At 46.8% G+C, this 15,050-nt stretch overlaps 1 pseudogene; it reads right to left on the bottom strand.

Annotated features, from left to right (window-relative positions):
• Positions 1-1,133: 1,133 nt before the first annotated feature.
• LOC130489948 (vomeronasal type-2 receptor 26-like) lies at positions 1,134-13,565 on the bottom strand (annotated as a pseudogene).
• Positions 13,566-15,050: the final 1,485 nt, after the last annotated feature.

The following is a 15,050-nucleotide window of genomic DNA, read 5'->3' as shown; positions in this document are numbered from 1 at the left end:
ATACCAGGTATTATTTTATAGACCTCTATCATGTCTCCCCTTATCCACCTTCTTTCCAAGCTAACAGCCCTAAGCGTTTCAGTTTTTGGTCATGTTTTGAGGATCCAGCAGTGCCACAGCTGCCTTCGAACCGGATCAACAGCTTCAGCATCTTTGCTCCATGGGTCTCAGTGTGACAGGATCGCATCGAGTTTACCCCATGACTTGCCTGGACATCTTTCAGTCTACATTCACAACTCCTATGGACTTGCCTGGTCATCTCTCAGTCGACATTCACAACTCCTATGGTTCTAGAAAGTTTGAAAGAAGCACATAGCTGATATTCCACATTGTACAAAAAGTGGCAGCTGCAGCTGCAATAAAATATTATTATAATGCTGGAAATTTGCAACATGAGAAGAAGAAGAGTTGGTTTCATATGCCAACTTTCTCTACCACTTAAGGGAGACTCAAACTGGCTTACAATCACCTTCCCTTCCCCTCCCCACAACAGACACCTTATGATGTAGGTGAGGCTGAGAGAGCTGTGACTAGCCCAAGGCCACTGAGCTGGCTTCGTGTGTAGGAGTGGGGAAACAAATCCAGTTCACCAGATTAGCCTCCGCCGCTCATGTGGAGGAGTGGGGAATCAAACCCAGTTCTCCAGATCAGATTTCACTGCTCCAAACCACCACTCTTAACCACTACACCACACTGAGTTGCAACTGGATGTCTAAATTTTGTATGCTTAACATTATTTTCTGATGGGTTGTTCCTTCCAGAGGCAACAAGGACTTCCAATGCAAAATGTGTGTGGGGTGGGGGTGGGGGTGTTTGGAAATTATGTGGGCCAGCATGTTCTGACTCCCTTCATGCTTGACACTACAACTCCCATAATTGTCCTAAAGCCTGTGGTCAATTTTTAGATTCCTAGCTTCAATTTCTGAGGACTTACACATGGCACAGAGAGAAGGACAGATAGACTGACAGAAGGACAGATTCTATTCTACCAGCGCCAATGGCCCTAAGTCCATGAATGGACTTTTCAGAGGTAAACATTGATGATTGCAGCTGTACTTTCATACTGACTTTGTATTTCTCCCTTAGGCAGCTGACTTCCTCTAGAAACACATGTCAAAAGGACCTTCAATCCTCTAATTCTTTCTCCTGATTATCTCCTCTTTTGTGTTCAGCTCAGTTCTCAGGAAAATAATGTAAACCTTTGGAGAAAAGATACAGCCCAGTAATCCAGCACTGGAGGCCAAGATAGAGAAGATCTCCACAGCTACCATGTATTTTCCTTTGGTGCTCAGGTATGTTGGAACAAAGCACAGCCACACACTGCAAAAGATCAGCATGCTGAAGGTAATGAATTTGGCTTCATTGAAACTGTCTGGCAATTTACGGGCAAAGAAAGCCACAACCAGGCTAATGAAGGACAGAAGTCCCATGTAGCCCAGGACAAGGTAAAACATGGTGACAGACCCTTCATTACATTGAGCCACAATCTCTGTAGTCAGAGACTGCATGTCGAAATCTGGGAAAGGGGGAGAGGTTCCTAGCCATACTATACAAATGCCTCCTTGAAGAAAGGAGCAGGAAAGGACTATGAAGTTGGCCAGCCTTTTCCCCACCCACTTCCTCATGCTGGACCCTGGTTTGGTGGCCATGAAAGCTACAACCACAGTGATGGTTTTGGCCAACACACAAGACACAGCCACGGAGAAGACAATGCCAAAAACCGATTGTCGGAGAAAGCAGGTCACCCTGCTTGGTTCTCCAAGGAACAGCAAAGAGCAGAGGAAGCAGAAGAGAAGGGATATGAGGAGAATATAGGTGATATCCTTGTTGTTGGCCTTGACAATGGGGGTACCTCTATGTTTAATGAACGTTCCTAAGACTAAGGCTGTTGTCAGGGCCAAAGAAAGAGCAAGTGAAACCAGACCGATTCCTAGAAGTTATTCAAAAGACAGGAAGCTTATAATTTTATGGATGCATCCATCCTGCTCCATGCTTGGATATTGATCTTCTGGACATGTCAAACAGTCATCCATGCCTGAAAAGAAAGAGGAGAGAAGCCAGCTCAGTGCTCTTGGAAATGTAATATAGGCTTCTGTGGTGCCCTTTCCTCTCACACACAGAGCTCCCAACACCCTCCACCACCTTCCTCCTGCAGGCTCTGAGTTACAGGTAGGTCAGGCCTTCACACATCTACTCAGCCCCTGTTAAAATTACTCCTCACTCAGATACTGCACAGAGTTATTGGGGTCGGGGACTCAAACACTGTTCCATTCACACGCTGCCACCATTTATTCATATCCTAAAATATACAGAGACTGACATCTTACCGTGTGTGTGTGTCTGTTCCCCCCTCCCCCAACACAACCAGCCTAATGGGAAAAAAATAAACTCCCACTCCCCTCTAGATACACTGAGTGAATGAATAGTTTTATTTGCATTTAGCCATAAGCCATTACAAACATGTCAAGGATACCACAGATACATAATAAAAGGAAAGATTAGATTAATAAAATTCTGGATTGATAATAAATATACATAATAAAACTGTGCTAAAAATGAAGCATACAAAGAAATAACAACTAAAAATTGTGGTGGTGTCCCAATTGTCCAATGGGAGCTAGCCACCACTAAAATCGACTCGGATGTTCAGCTCTCTTAGCAACCATATTGGACCTTATTTTCTTTGCCGCCAGAGCATACAGGGAAGTCCTATAAGAAACAAACCCATTGGTGTCTTTTAACAAAAATACTAATTTCTCAGTACTAGGCCAGAAACCAACCCGGCAAGAAATTTAGCCCTGGGTTCCACATATAGAGGGCATTCAAATAAGTAGTGGCAGATACACTGAGTGATACTATGTCAGCCCTTGGCCCACAGAACCAGAAATCACCACAAAGTCGTATAGAGTCCAAACAGGTGGATTTTACTGATCAAATAGGCATACAGTGCAAACGAATAAAATGACAGCTATGAAAGGCTCACTAGCTGGGAGATATTATAAGGCAGGAAAGGCGGGAGATTACACGCAGGAATACAGTTTCCCAGGAGCTGGGTTCCCAGGCTTAGGCTTAGGCATGCGACCTTGGGGGGCAGACAATACAGCACAGAGACAGAGGCAATAACGAAACCGAGATAGCAGCCTGACATTCTGCTCCCCTTAAGGCCCCCTCCCAGTTCGCAAGGGGGCTGGCCTGTTTGGGTAAGCAATGTGAAAGGCGTCAATGAGATCGGGGGCGGAGACATCCCGTGCGCGCACCCATTCGTCATAGGCAGGGGGGAAATGTTTCCAACGAACTAGATACTGGAGAGTACCATGGTGAATACGGGAGTCAAGGATCTTGGAGACTTCGAAGTGTTCTTCCCCCCCCACCATGATGGGTTGCGCAGGCGGTGGGTCCGGATGCCACCGTGGAGAAGCAACATGGGGTTTGAGGAGGCTTATGTGGAAAACAGGATGCACACGCCTCAAAGATTTGGGGAGAGCCAGTTCCACTGTGACAGGGTTTATGACCCGAGTAATGGGGAAAGGGCCAATGAATTTGGCGCTGAGCTTATGGCACGGTTGGGTGGAACGGAGGTTTTTGGTGGAAAGGTAAACCAAAGCACCCACTTGCAGATCACCCCCGAGGGAGCGATGTTTGTCAGCTTGCGCTTTGTATTTATGTTTGGCCCGGTCGAGGTTGCTAACGAGCCAGGGCCAAGTGGTACGGAGGGCGTGTGCCCAGGAGGCAATGTCGGGGTTCCCCTCCCCCTCTACATCATCTGTAGGAACGATGGGACTGAAATCTTGTCCATACACAGCAAAAAACGGGCTAAAACCTGTGGATTGATGCATGGCATTATTGTAGGCATATTCTGCTAAAGGTAGCAGTTCCAACCAGTTATCCTGGTGGTAGTTAACATAACAACGCAAATAACATTCGAGTACAGCATTGACACGTTCAGTTTGACCATCGGTTTGAGGATGGTATGCACTAGACAATCCCTGTTCCACCCCCACCAACTTGAGGAAAGCTTTCCAAAACTTAGAAACGAAACCACTTCCGCGGTCACAAATTATTTTACGCGGAAACGAATGTAAACGAAATATATGCGTCACGAAGAGGCGGGCCAGTTTCTGAGCAGAGGGGATCCCTGCACATGGAATTAAATGTATTTGCTTAGAAAACAAATCAGTAACAACCCACAACACAGTTTTACCCCCACTGAGAGGGAGATCAGTCATGAAGTCCATAGCGATCACTTCCCAAGGTTTGCTGGGCGTTTCAAGAGGTTGTAGCAGTCCCGGGGGTTTGCCCTGCGATCGTTTCGCAGCGGCACAAACGGGACAGCTGCGGATGAAGGAGTCAATGTCGGAACGCATTCCCCCCCACCAGAACTGTCTGCGCAATAAGTGAAGGGTCTTCAGAAACCCAAAGTGCCCAGCTGTTTTGGCTCCATGAGCTAAATGTAAAACGTCCTTCCGGAGAGCTTTGGGTACATACAATTTTGAGTCTTTGTACCAGGACCCCCCTTGTTCCAAAACACCAGGAGGTAGGGTATGAGCGGAACGTTCTAAAAGGCACTGGTCCCGAAGGACAGTTAAAAAGGATTCGGAGATGGGGAGTTTGGAGGGAGCCCCCCCGTCGGTTCTGGAGATCTGAGAAATAGTTATAGGGCTAGTGCTTACGTGTGGCGGCGCGCAGACTGCAGGCGGCTGAGCGGTCGGAGGGGTAGGAGGGGCGGGAACTCCGGTCTGTTGCGGTGGCGGCTGGGCAGCCGGTTGGGCTGGCGGAGCTTGCGAGGTGTGTTGATGCTGGGATCGGGTTTGCACAGCCAGCATAGGTAGGGCCCCACGTTGCATAGGGGTGAACAGAGAGTTGGTGGGTCTTTCGAGTTTTACCGGATATTGTGGTAAACGGGAGAGGGCATCCGCGAGAACGTTCTGCTTCCCAGGGACGTGCTTCAGGGTGAAACGGAACTGAGCAAAGAACTCCGCCCACCGTTGTTGTTTCGCCGATAGCTTATGGGACCCCGTGAGGGCAGCTAGATTTTTGTGATCGGTCCAAACTTCAAAGGGTATTTTAGACCCTTCCAAGAATTGCCGCCATAAAGTCAGTGCATGATGAACTGCAGAGGCCTCTTTCTCCCAGATGGGCCAGTTTAATTGAGCGTGCGCAAATTTTTTTGAAAAGTAAGCGCAAGGGTGAAGAAGACCGTCCGGTCCTTGCTGGAGGAGAGCCCCTCCCATGGCTACATCGGAAGCATCGACTTGCACAATGAACATTTGATTTGGGTCTGGGTGCCGTAGCACCGGCTCCGAAGTGAAGAGGCGTTTGAGGGCCAGAAAGGCGGCTTGGCATTGCTCAGTCCATAGGATCTTTGCGGAGGGCAAGGCAGCCGAGCTTACTTTTCCTTTAGTTTTCAGCAGGTCCGTAATGGGTAGAGCCACTTGGGCGAAGTTAGGGATGAATCCCCGATAGAAGTTTGCAAATCCCAGAAATTGCTGTACTTGCTTACGGTTGGTGGGGGGAGTCCAATCGAGGACGGCTTGGACTTTGGCGGGGTCCATGCGAAGACCTTGGTGGGAGATGATGTATCCCAAAAACGTGAGTTTGCTTTGGTGAAATTCACATTTAGCTAGTTTAGCGAACAGTTGATGGTTACGCAGGCGTTGTAGAACTTCTCTGACCAGAGTCACATGCTCGTCCATAGTTTTCGAATAAATGAGAATGTCATCTAAGTAGACCACCACCCCACGATATAGAAGGTCATGTAGGATTTCATTGATGAGTTGCATGAAGACCCCCGGGGCCCCTTTTAATCCGAACGGCATTACAAGGAATTCATACATTCCGAAACAGCTAGAGAAGGCAGTGAGGTGTTCATCTCCTTCGCGGATACGGACTCGGTAGTAGGCTTCTACCAAGTCTAATTTAGAGAACACACGGCCTTCCTGTAATTGTCCCAAAATATCCGATATTAATGGGATAGGATAGGCGTTGGTCTGGGTAACCGCATTGAGCTTTCTGAAGTCAATGCACAGGCGAAGGTCGCCCTCTTTTTTCCGGACGAAAAACGCGGGGGCCGAGTTTGGGGCATTCGAAGGGCGAATGAACCCTCTGGCGAGGTTTTTGTCCAAAAAGTCCCGGAGGACAGTGCGCTCGGAAGCGCTCATAGGGTAAATCTTACTTTTGGTTAATGTGCAGTCCTTTACTACTTCAATCGCACAGTCTGAGGCCCGGTGGGGGGGTAAGGCATCACATTCCTTAAGGTCGAAGACATCTTCAAAGTCCCGGTATACAGCGGGTAGAGCCGGTGGTACTGGGGCAGTAGAGGTTAACGCTGGAACGGGCGGAAATGGCAGAGCAAAGTTTTGCCGATGCTGGTCGCAGGTGGGACTAGCGAAAGAAATAGTGTTTGTTTCCCAATCAATACTGGGACTATGTCCTTTAATCCAGTTAATTCCCAAGACCACTTCAAATCGGATAGGGGCTATAGTGAAGTCTATTTGTTCCCAGTGGGAACCAATTCCCATTGCCACCCCTATGGTGCGATGATCAACTGGACCCCCCTGGAATTGGCTCCCGTCCATTTGAGCAAATTGGACGGGGGCGGGTAAAGCCTCTGAGTCGGCTCTGAGGGCAGCAAACGTGGCTTCGCTTATGAGAGTGCGACAGCAACCGGAGTCAATTAGTGCTTTGACGGGGATTTGTGGACCTCCGTTAAGTTGTTGTAAAACTGCATCTACGTAGACGGTGGAGTCCACTTCTTTGATTTTGGTAGGAGCATTCGGTTTGATAGGAAGATCCTGAGAGGTCTGTGGAGATGCTCCATTCACCACAGACCGGAGCCGTTTTTTGACAAGTCGAGGGGAGATTCCAGGTTTAAGGCTGGAGAAATCCAAGGGTTTTCCTCATCCGAAGAGGGAAAGCTGTCCCCCAATGGGGCACTTGTAATCCGAGACCCGGCGGGGTCGTTGGAAGCAGGCAGGGAGGCTGGGTCCCCGGCATGGAGTGCAGAGGGTGTGGGCCTTCCCGGAGCTGCGCTGCGGGTGGCCGCGGTGCCTCTGCGTGGTGGACGACCTCGGGCGCGGGTTGTCGTGCTGGGACGAAATAATTCCTGGCGGCGTGGGCAAACGGCTGCACAGTGGCCCATTTCTCCGCATGTAAGACAGGCACCCCTCTGAAATCGGACTTCACGTTCCTGGAGTGGACGTGGGGGATTTCGTGGGACGAGCAGTGGTGCCTTGGGTTGAGGCTTTTGGGTACCCTTCTCCTTGTGCTTTTGACGGACGAGAGAAATAAAGCGGCGGCGGCTTTCCACTTCCTCGGCTAATAGGATCCAGCCTTCGAGGGTATCGGGATCGCCCCGCATGTAAGACCAGTTCAGAATGTCAGGATGCAAGGCTTCCCTGAAATGATGGATTAGGGTGGTCTCGGGCCAACCTACAATTTTACTTGCCAGTCGCTGAAATTCATCGGCAAATTCCCGAACTGTAGCAGAGCCTTGTTTTAATTGTAAAAGTTCCGTTTTGGCTCTTTCTCCCAGGAAGGGGTCCTCAAACCTCCTTCTCAGGGCAGTCATGAAGTTGTTGAGGGAACGAATCGCACGAGAGCGGGTGTCAAACTGGAGGACCATCCAGTCAGCCGCTTTGCCTGTCAGGAGGGAAGCTACGTACCGCACCCGGCTATCTTCCGTGGGGAAAAGTTGACCTTGTTCTCGCATATAACTGTCCACTTGATGCAAGAAACAAGGCAAAGTCTCAAGAGATCCGTCATACGTAGTTCTCAATTTGAGTTGCTTCCAAGGGCCGGGCGCGGGCTGACCCGGTTGCACGGGTGGTCCGGGCGGAGGAGCAACAGGAGCTCCAGGAGGCAAGGGTGGAGCAGGCACATTAGCAGGTGGTTGCACGGGTGGTTGGAGCGGAGGAGCAACAGGAGCTCCAGGAGGTAAGGGTGGAGCAGGCACATTAGCGGGTGGTTGTACGGGTACCGCCTGACCCGGTATCGGAACGGGCTGTCTCTGAGCTATCAGGGTTTGTTGTAATTGCCTGTTCTCGTGAAGCATAAGTTCCATTACTTCTTGGAGTTGATCCACACGGTCGGAGAGCTCCCGATTCTGGGCTCGTAAAAGATGAACCTCCTCACTTGGGCCCCCAGTAAGATGAGGCTTACTGGTTCGGAAGCTCGTGGCCCATTGAGAGCTATCCCCATATAAATCCTCGTCTTCAGACTCATCTGAGTCTCGACGTCGGTCAGCCAAACGGCGTGCGCGTTGGGTCGTACGCGACGGGACAAACGCCGGGGAAAAGGTGAGACCTGATAGTCCCAGTACATAGTCCTTGGGGCGCGTGTCCACGTTCGCCTGATTCCTTGCTGCAGCCGCCCTGGCTGCTTCCGCCGCCTCTCTCTCTCTTGCGACCCTAGCCGCTTCGGCGGCTTGCTGATCCGCAAGAACTTTGGCGTTCTCAAGTCTTAGGGCAGCCTCTGCCGTAATGCGCGGCAAAAGTTCTGTCTCGAGGAGCAAGAGTATGGGGTCAGGTTCCCCGCCCAGCAGAGGTTGTACTCGAACCGCCAGTGCGGATGCCTCGGCTCCAAACGTCGGGGTCAAAACTTGAGCCAAGTTGGCTACCGGGGTGTCCTTTGTACATTCCACAAGGAGAAGAGCGGTGCTAATAGCGACTCGCTTGGCCTCAGCCTGGCAGCTGGCCGCATCCGGGATCAGGGAAAAACCCTCCGGTGGGGCTCCCGCCATGGTAGAAAGAGTTTGTCGAGAAATAAGATTATCCAGAAGTCCAGTTAATATTTGTAAATCCTCAGTTGCCAATCGGGCATCGTCCAGTAATTGATCCAAGTCCTGAAGATCTAAACGAGCATCAGTATCCTCCGATGTTAACATCCAGAGACGTCCTGTAAGAGATTGCCACTGCGCGTGTACCAGTCCCCTCAAGCGGCAAACCTCTCGGTTCGTCCGGAAAAGTTCAGCAATTAAGTCTTGTAACAGAGTAGGGTCCTCTGAGAAGGGCTCCAGGGTAGTAGATCACCTGGAGAGCTGCACAGCTCCCATCCAAGTGGCAGGCGAACCCCCCCAGGCTCCAGCCTGGCTAGGAGAACGGTGAAGATGTGAGATAGCTGTCATATTGTCAGCCCTTGGCCCACAGAACCAGAAATCACCACAAAGTCGTATAGAGTCCAAACAGGTGGATTTTACTGATCAAATAGGCATACAGTGCAAACGAATAAAATGACAGCTATGAAAGGCTCACTAGCTGGGAGATATTATAAGGCAGGAAAGGCGGGAGATTACACGCAGGAATACAGTTTCCCAGGAGCTGGGTTCCCAGGCTTAGGCTTAGGCATGCGACCTTGGGGGGCAGACAATACAGCACAGAGACAGAGGCAATAACGAAACCGAGATAGCAGCCTGACATTCTAGGGTTCTTGACTGCAGGTTGGGTATTTCCTGGAGATGTTGTGGTGGAGCTTGGGAAGGGCAGGGTTTGGGAAGGGAACACAGGATTATGCTATGGAGTCCATCCTTCAAGTCAGTAATCTGAATGAATTCCTTTGCCAACAGCACAGCTGTTGTCCAAAATTGGTGGCAGTGGAGGAACTTCAAGACTTGCTGGAATTCATTGCCATCAGCGAGCTCTCTAGATCACCTTCTGCTGAAGTAGCTGTCACCAGCTTAGATGGCACATTGTTAAACATTTTTTAAAGGAAATTAAAAAAAATGAAACTCCCCAGGTGCAGCACTAGGACTGTGATGTGTGGCCTGTGCGGGAAATGTGCCATCACCTGAGTTACAGAAAATTATCCTCCAGTATATCTTGGGAGCTCGTTCTATTGTTGTTTAACAGATATGATGGTAAATTGACATTTTATTAAATGGGCTTCTACCTTTATTCTCAAAACTTGGAAAATCATGGGCATCACCTACCTTTCTGGCTAGAAAACTTCCCTTTGGGGCAAGAAGAACAATCATAGCAGCAAAATTTCTCTCCTACCTTCTTTTTCTTGTGATAACCAGGATGGCAGTCAGCATTGCACACAGAAATAGGCACCACCTATACCAGCATATGAAAGCCATTGAGGGTGGGAGAAGTTACACACCGTTCATAAAATGTATTGTGAAGAAGAACATTCAACAATCTGCTTATGATTTCTGATCATGGCAAAGAATTTTTTTTTTTTGTCTGTTGCTTGGACAAGGAGACCAGATAATAGCATTTGATTCTTCAACTCAGTTCCTCATTCCAAAGGAAGAGGGATGACCAACTTCTGGGGCCAGTGGTGACTCTTGAAGAATTTGGCTGTGGCTGCCTCACAAATCTACCAAATTTTAACGAAGGTAAGGAAATTGTTTCACAATGTTTCCTTTACTCAAAATACTATGATGAATAGAGATATAAAATCAGGGGACCCGTCATGACTTGTGGGGGTCATCTCATTTCCCCCTCTCCTACGACTTCCATTTTTCATTTGATTCATTTGATGCCCCCATAGCATCTCCCCTTTTCCTACCCCCTTCTCTCCTTCCACCCACCACCTAACTTACATTTTTCAGCCTCCCATAGTCAGCTTTCTCTCCTTCCCTTTCCCTGGTTACCACTGTCACTTTATTGGAGAACCCAATCCTTCATGAAAAGCGCCAGGAAATCTTGGGGAAAACTAAACACTGTTCTGTCTCCATTCTGTCTCAAGAAGGTTATGGTCCCCAAGAATAACTTTCAATCCACACCTGGTTAAAATGCCTGTGCCACACAATCATATCCTCATGAATGACAAATCCTTTTCCTTCTGCATCCACCCTTCCGACTTTCACTCGGAGGAAGGACTTGTTCGGGAACATGACCATGTTCATGATGTCAAATCCAGTGCCCATTTCCTTGTTCTTATTAAAAGAAATGGTTTCTCCAGCTGAATCATTAAAAGAAATGCCTTGAAGAAGTGAGTGGAGCTAGTTGTAAGGGGGAAAGAACAGAGGTTGCTTCACATGAGGGCCGTATTAAATTGTTGAAGGATCACACATCTGGAAGAACTCCATAGACCTTAAACATCCAGAATGTAAAATGCTTTTCTTCATTGATAGAGTTGATGCACTGCCCCACCCCAGAGTTAGCCTTAAAGGGCAGCTGTCTTGCTATGACATATGGCTGAACATGTACTGTCTTCCTATTATTTTAGTTCCAATGATAGGATGGTATCTGAACTCACAAATCTTTGTCATTGAAAATGTACACAAACTGTTTCCCCAAGTTATCGCTGCAAAACAATGTTGAATGTGACCTAAATCAGTTCTTTCATTGATATATTTATTGGTGTTATTTCTAGCACGTCTTTTTCGCTGAGACCCAAGATAGATTACATTTTTAAAAAAAAATCAAATCACAGCATTTTATGTAAAATCATCAATATCATAAAAGAGGATTTGCAGAACTGGAGTAATGCACTAAAAATAGGTGATAGTAAAATGCATAAAACAAATAATGAAATAAAACTGGGTTATATTATTTGGAATCAATGTAACAATATGGTGTACACAAGATGAAAAGCAATGGAAGCTACCATAAACTTCACAGATGTCAGCTATGACTCTATTAACTTTATAGAAAGGCCCTTCTGATCAATTAGAGAAGCAGAACAACAGTATAGTGTAGGGAATGACCCAACAAGTTCAAGGCAATATAGATCTTTTATTGTGCAGGCTTACCTCCCAAGGCTGGCTGGATAGATATGCATCTCTCTTGCCACCTACTGTTGCTCTGTGGTCAGATCTAGATGAGTACATGACATGCAAAGCATGTGCCACAGCATAGACTGCATTGTAGATGCTGTAACTGTGACCCAACATGTGCATTTCAAAAATATGCCCAGGGAGACTCTCAAGTCTCTCCTCCCCAGTACATCTTTCACTGATGTTGATCAGCTCGTCGGAATTTGGAAACACACAGCCAAATGCTTGCTCCCAGAATACCTTGAGGAAATCATTGCCTTGTGTCCAATAAGGGCTGATGTTCTGAAGAAATTTCTTGAACCCGAGAGGCTCGTTGGTGCAAACTGTGAATGACAGAGCACCTTGAAAGAGGTAGAAACTCAAGCCCTTCAGAATGCTGGATTGTACAAAATCAATTTGGGCTGTCATAATCCATACTTTTCTATATAATGGTTTTTCTTCATATCCATGGTCTCCAAAAAACAACCAATTATTCATTATTATGATGGTCACAGAACTTCCATAGATGATGAAAGTATTGGCTTTGCTCTGTGTCAAAGGTCGATATACTTTTAAGAGTAAGTCACTCACATCACTCAAAGTATCCCATCTGGACTGGTTTGGGATTTTTTCTGTGAAGTCCAAACAAATTCTGTTCTGGAAAAACAATGTCTCCAAGGCCTTCGAGAAATGTTCTCCACTGTCATCATCTATCACAAAGAGCCCAACCCAGATCCATGCAAAATGGAGAAGCAGTTGAATGATCCCATATATTCAGGGGTTTCATTTGGGACCATGCGGTAAATGGAAGGGAACTCGATCACATCTCTCTCTTCAGGGGCAAAGGAGCCATAGGTGAGCTAAAAGATAATGTACATATATTTTAGAAATGTATCACAGGAATAGATTTTATTATGATGGAAATGGTAAAGAAAAAAAAATCACCTAATCATGGAAATGTTCCCGAAAATTTGTTTTTGTATTTTCAGTTCCAAAAGCAATTTTTTTTAGATCTCAGCCACAGCACTGGTTTGCAGATTTTCTCAAGAACAGGACAGAGTTGAAAATCATCACATTCTCCAGAATAATGTTTATTAAAAAACAAATAAACAAGGTTTTGTCTTTTGCAAGGCATTCTTGAATTACATCTTTATTATCTAAGAGGGTTCCCAGCTACTCTTGATTCAGTTAAGCCAGTTCATTATCAACACGCACACTACTAGAAGAAGAGTTGGTTTTTGTATGCCGACTTTCTCTACCACTTAAGGGAGACTCAAACCTGCTTACAATCACCTTCCCCTCCCCACAACAGACACCCTGTGAGGTAGGTGGGGCTGACAGAGCTATAACAGAGCTGTACCTTGCCCAAGGTCACCCAGCTGGCTTTGTGTGTAAGAGTGGGAAAACCAATCCAGTTCACCAGATTAGCCTCCGCCGCTCATGTGGAGGAGTAAGGAATCAAACCTGGTTCTCCAGATCAGAGTCCACCGCTCCAAACCACTGCTCTTAACCACTACCCCATGCTGGCTATCAAATTTGATATGTCTTAGGAGGTATCTAAGGCTATTTTTTCTACCTGTGGAATCTTGTAAAGCCCTAAGATATCTGCCATATGGTATGAGGTAGTAGCATCAAGTCCACCGATGATGGCTGTCACATTTCTCTGGGAATCACACTTGTAATTAGGGACAAATCTCTGTGATCTGAAGAGCAGGTCCAGGGTGGTCCAGTAAGTCATCCTTCCATCATAGTAGCTGTCAGAGATGTAGAACCCAAGGGTGACATTTGGCAGGATCTGGCGATTCTCGTTGATCTCATTGACAGCAAAAGCCAAGGCCAGGGCGTGCTGATAGAATTTAGTTGCCATTCTTAGAAAAGAATAATATTCTCTGTTATAAGTACAACATCCTGGTTCTTTTACATTAATTCTGGACCATTCTTTGCCTGCCTTAATTGCCTCAATGTAAGTTCATGCATATATACTTTTATTGATATTTTTCAAATAATGAACATCTTATCCTTTAGGCCAACTAACGCTGATGATGCTGTTATAATACATTATAGAACTGATGTTTCTGGTCTTTGAACCATATTGACACCCTTATGAGTGTTCTTGTATCTAATAGCCAATAGTAGACACTGTTTGGATTTTTTTTAAAGTTGTATAACCTCCCTAAACTTTGGAAAACATTTGAAATTAAAAGGCAGGAATCACCCTCCATAGCCGTAGAATGAAATCTGCTCCAGAGAAGATGTTGCAAAGAAAGAAACCTCGGTGTTCTTTGCTGATGGTGACCTCACAGCAATAGTTTGTGAGATCTCAGTCACCATGTTGGGTTGTTGAGGCCCTCCCTTAAAGTACCCATGCCTCCTCTCTACTTGCAGTGAATTGGCATGGGGTTTCAGTCTCCTGTTCCAGGGGTGGGGTGGGGATTCAAGACGGAATGTAGGAGTGCTAGCAAATGCAGTGAATACAGCGAATATGTAGTTTTCAGTAACAAGAAACAACTAGATTAGAGTCCAGTAGCATCTTAAAGACAAGATTTTCAGGTTCTTGTAGGTTATCCGGGTTGTGTAACAGTGGTCTTGGTATTTTTACCAAATACCAAGACCACGGTTACACAGCCCGGATAACCTACAAGAACCAATGAACTCTGACTGTGAAAGCCTTCGACAATAAGATTTTCAGGGTTAACGTTTTTGAGAGTCAAAGCTCCCTTCATCAGTAAGAAGAAAGATAATGAGATGCCGCTACAGAAAAAAAGATTTCGCAATGTAAAGTATTAAATACATTATTTCATGGTTGATGTTAAGTTTTTCAAACTTTAGGTGCTCTCGCGATTATCAAAACTGAAGAAACCCAGTTGTGCCCACAGGCAGGTTGACAGACCCCCCACTTTCAGCCTGTTCCACCCGGCACCGTTCAGCCAGCTGCCGGGGGTCTTACCAGGTGGAAATTGAGGCCTAGGGCTCAATGCCATTGGTGCCTTGATGTCACTTCCAGTAGTGATGTTATCACATCACCAATGATGTGGGACACGCTCTGGTTAAAAAAAAAAGTTTTGCCCCAGTTATCACAGTGTTTCCCACATCATCGGCAATGTGATGATGTCACTTCCGGAAGTGAATTCAACGTGCCAATGGCAATGAGACTAAGGCCTCAATTTGCAGCTGGTAAGTTGCCAGTGGGTACCTGGCAACCCTACCTTAAAAAGATAGGGGACCCCTGCCCTAGACCAAGGTAACAGAATGTGGGAGGTGATTCTTACTCTAGAAAATCAAACAACTTCTGGGAAGGACATTCCTTGAAATGTAAAGTGTGAAGCGTGTAAATGATCTGGGAAGAAATCCC

The sequence above is a fragment of the Euleptes europaea genome, chromosome 18, assembly GCF_029931775.1.
Source record: "Euleptes europaea isolate rEulEur1 chromosome 18, rEulEur1.hap1, whole genome shotgun sequence".
NCBI lineage: Eukaryota > Metazoa > Chordata > Lepidosauria > Squamata > Sphaerodactylidae > Euleptes > Euleptes europaea.
Note: the sequence above shows the minus strand (reverse complement) of the source record. Positions and strands in the feature narration are given on the sequence as shown.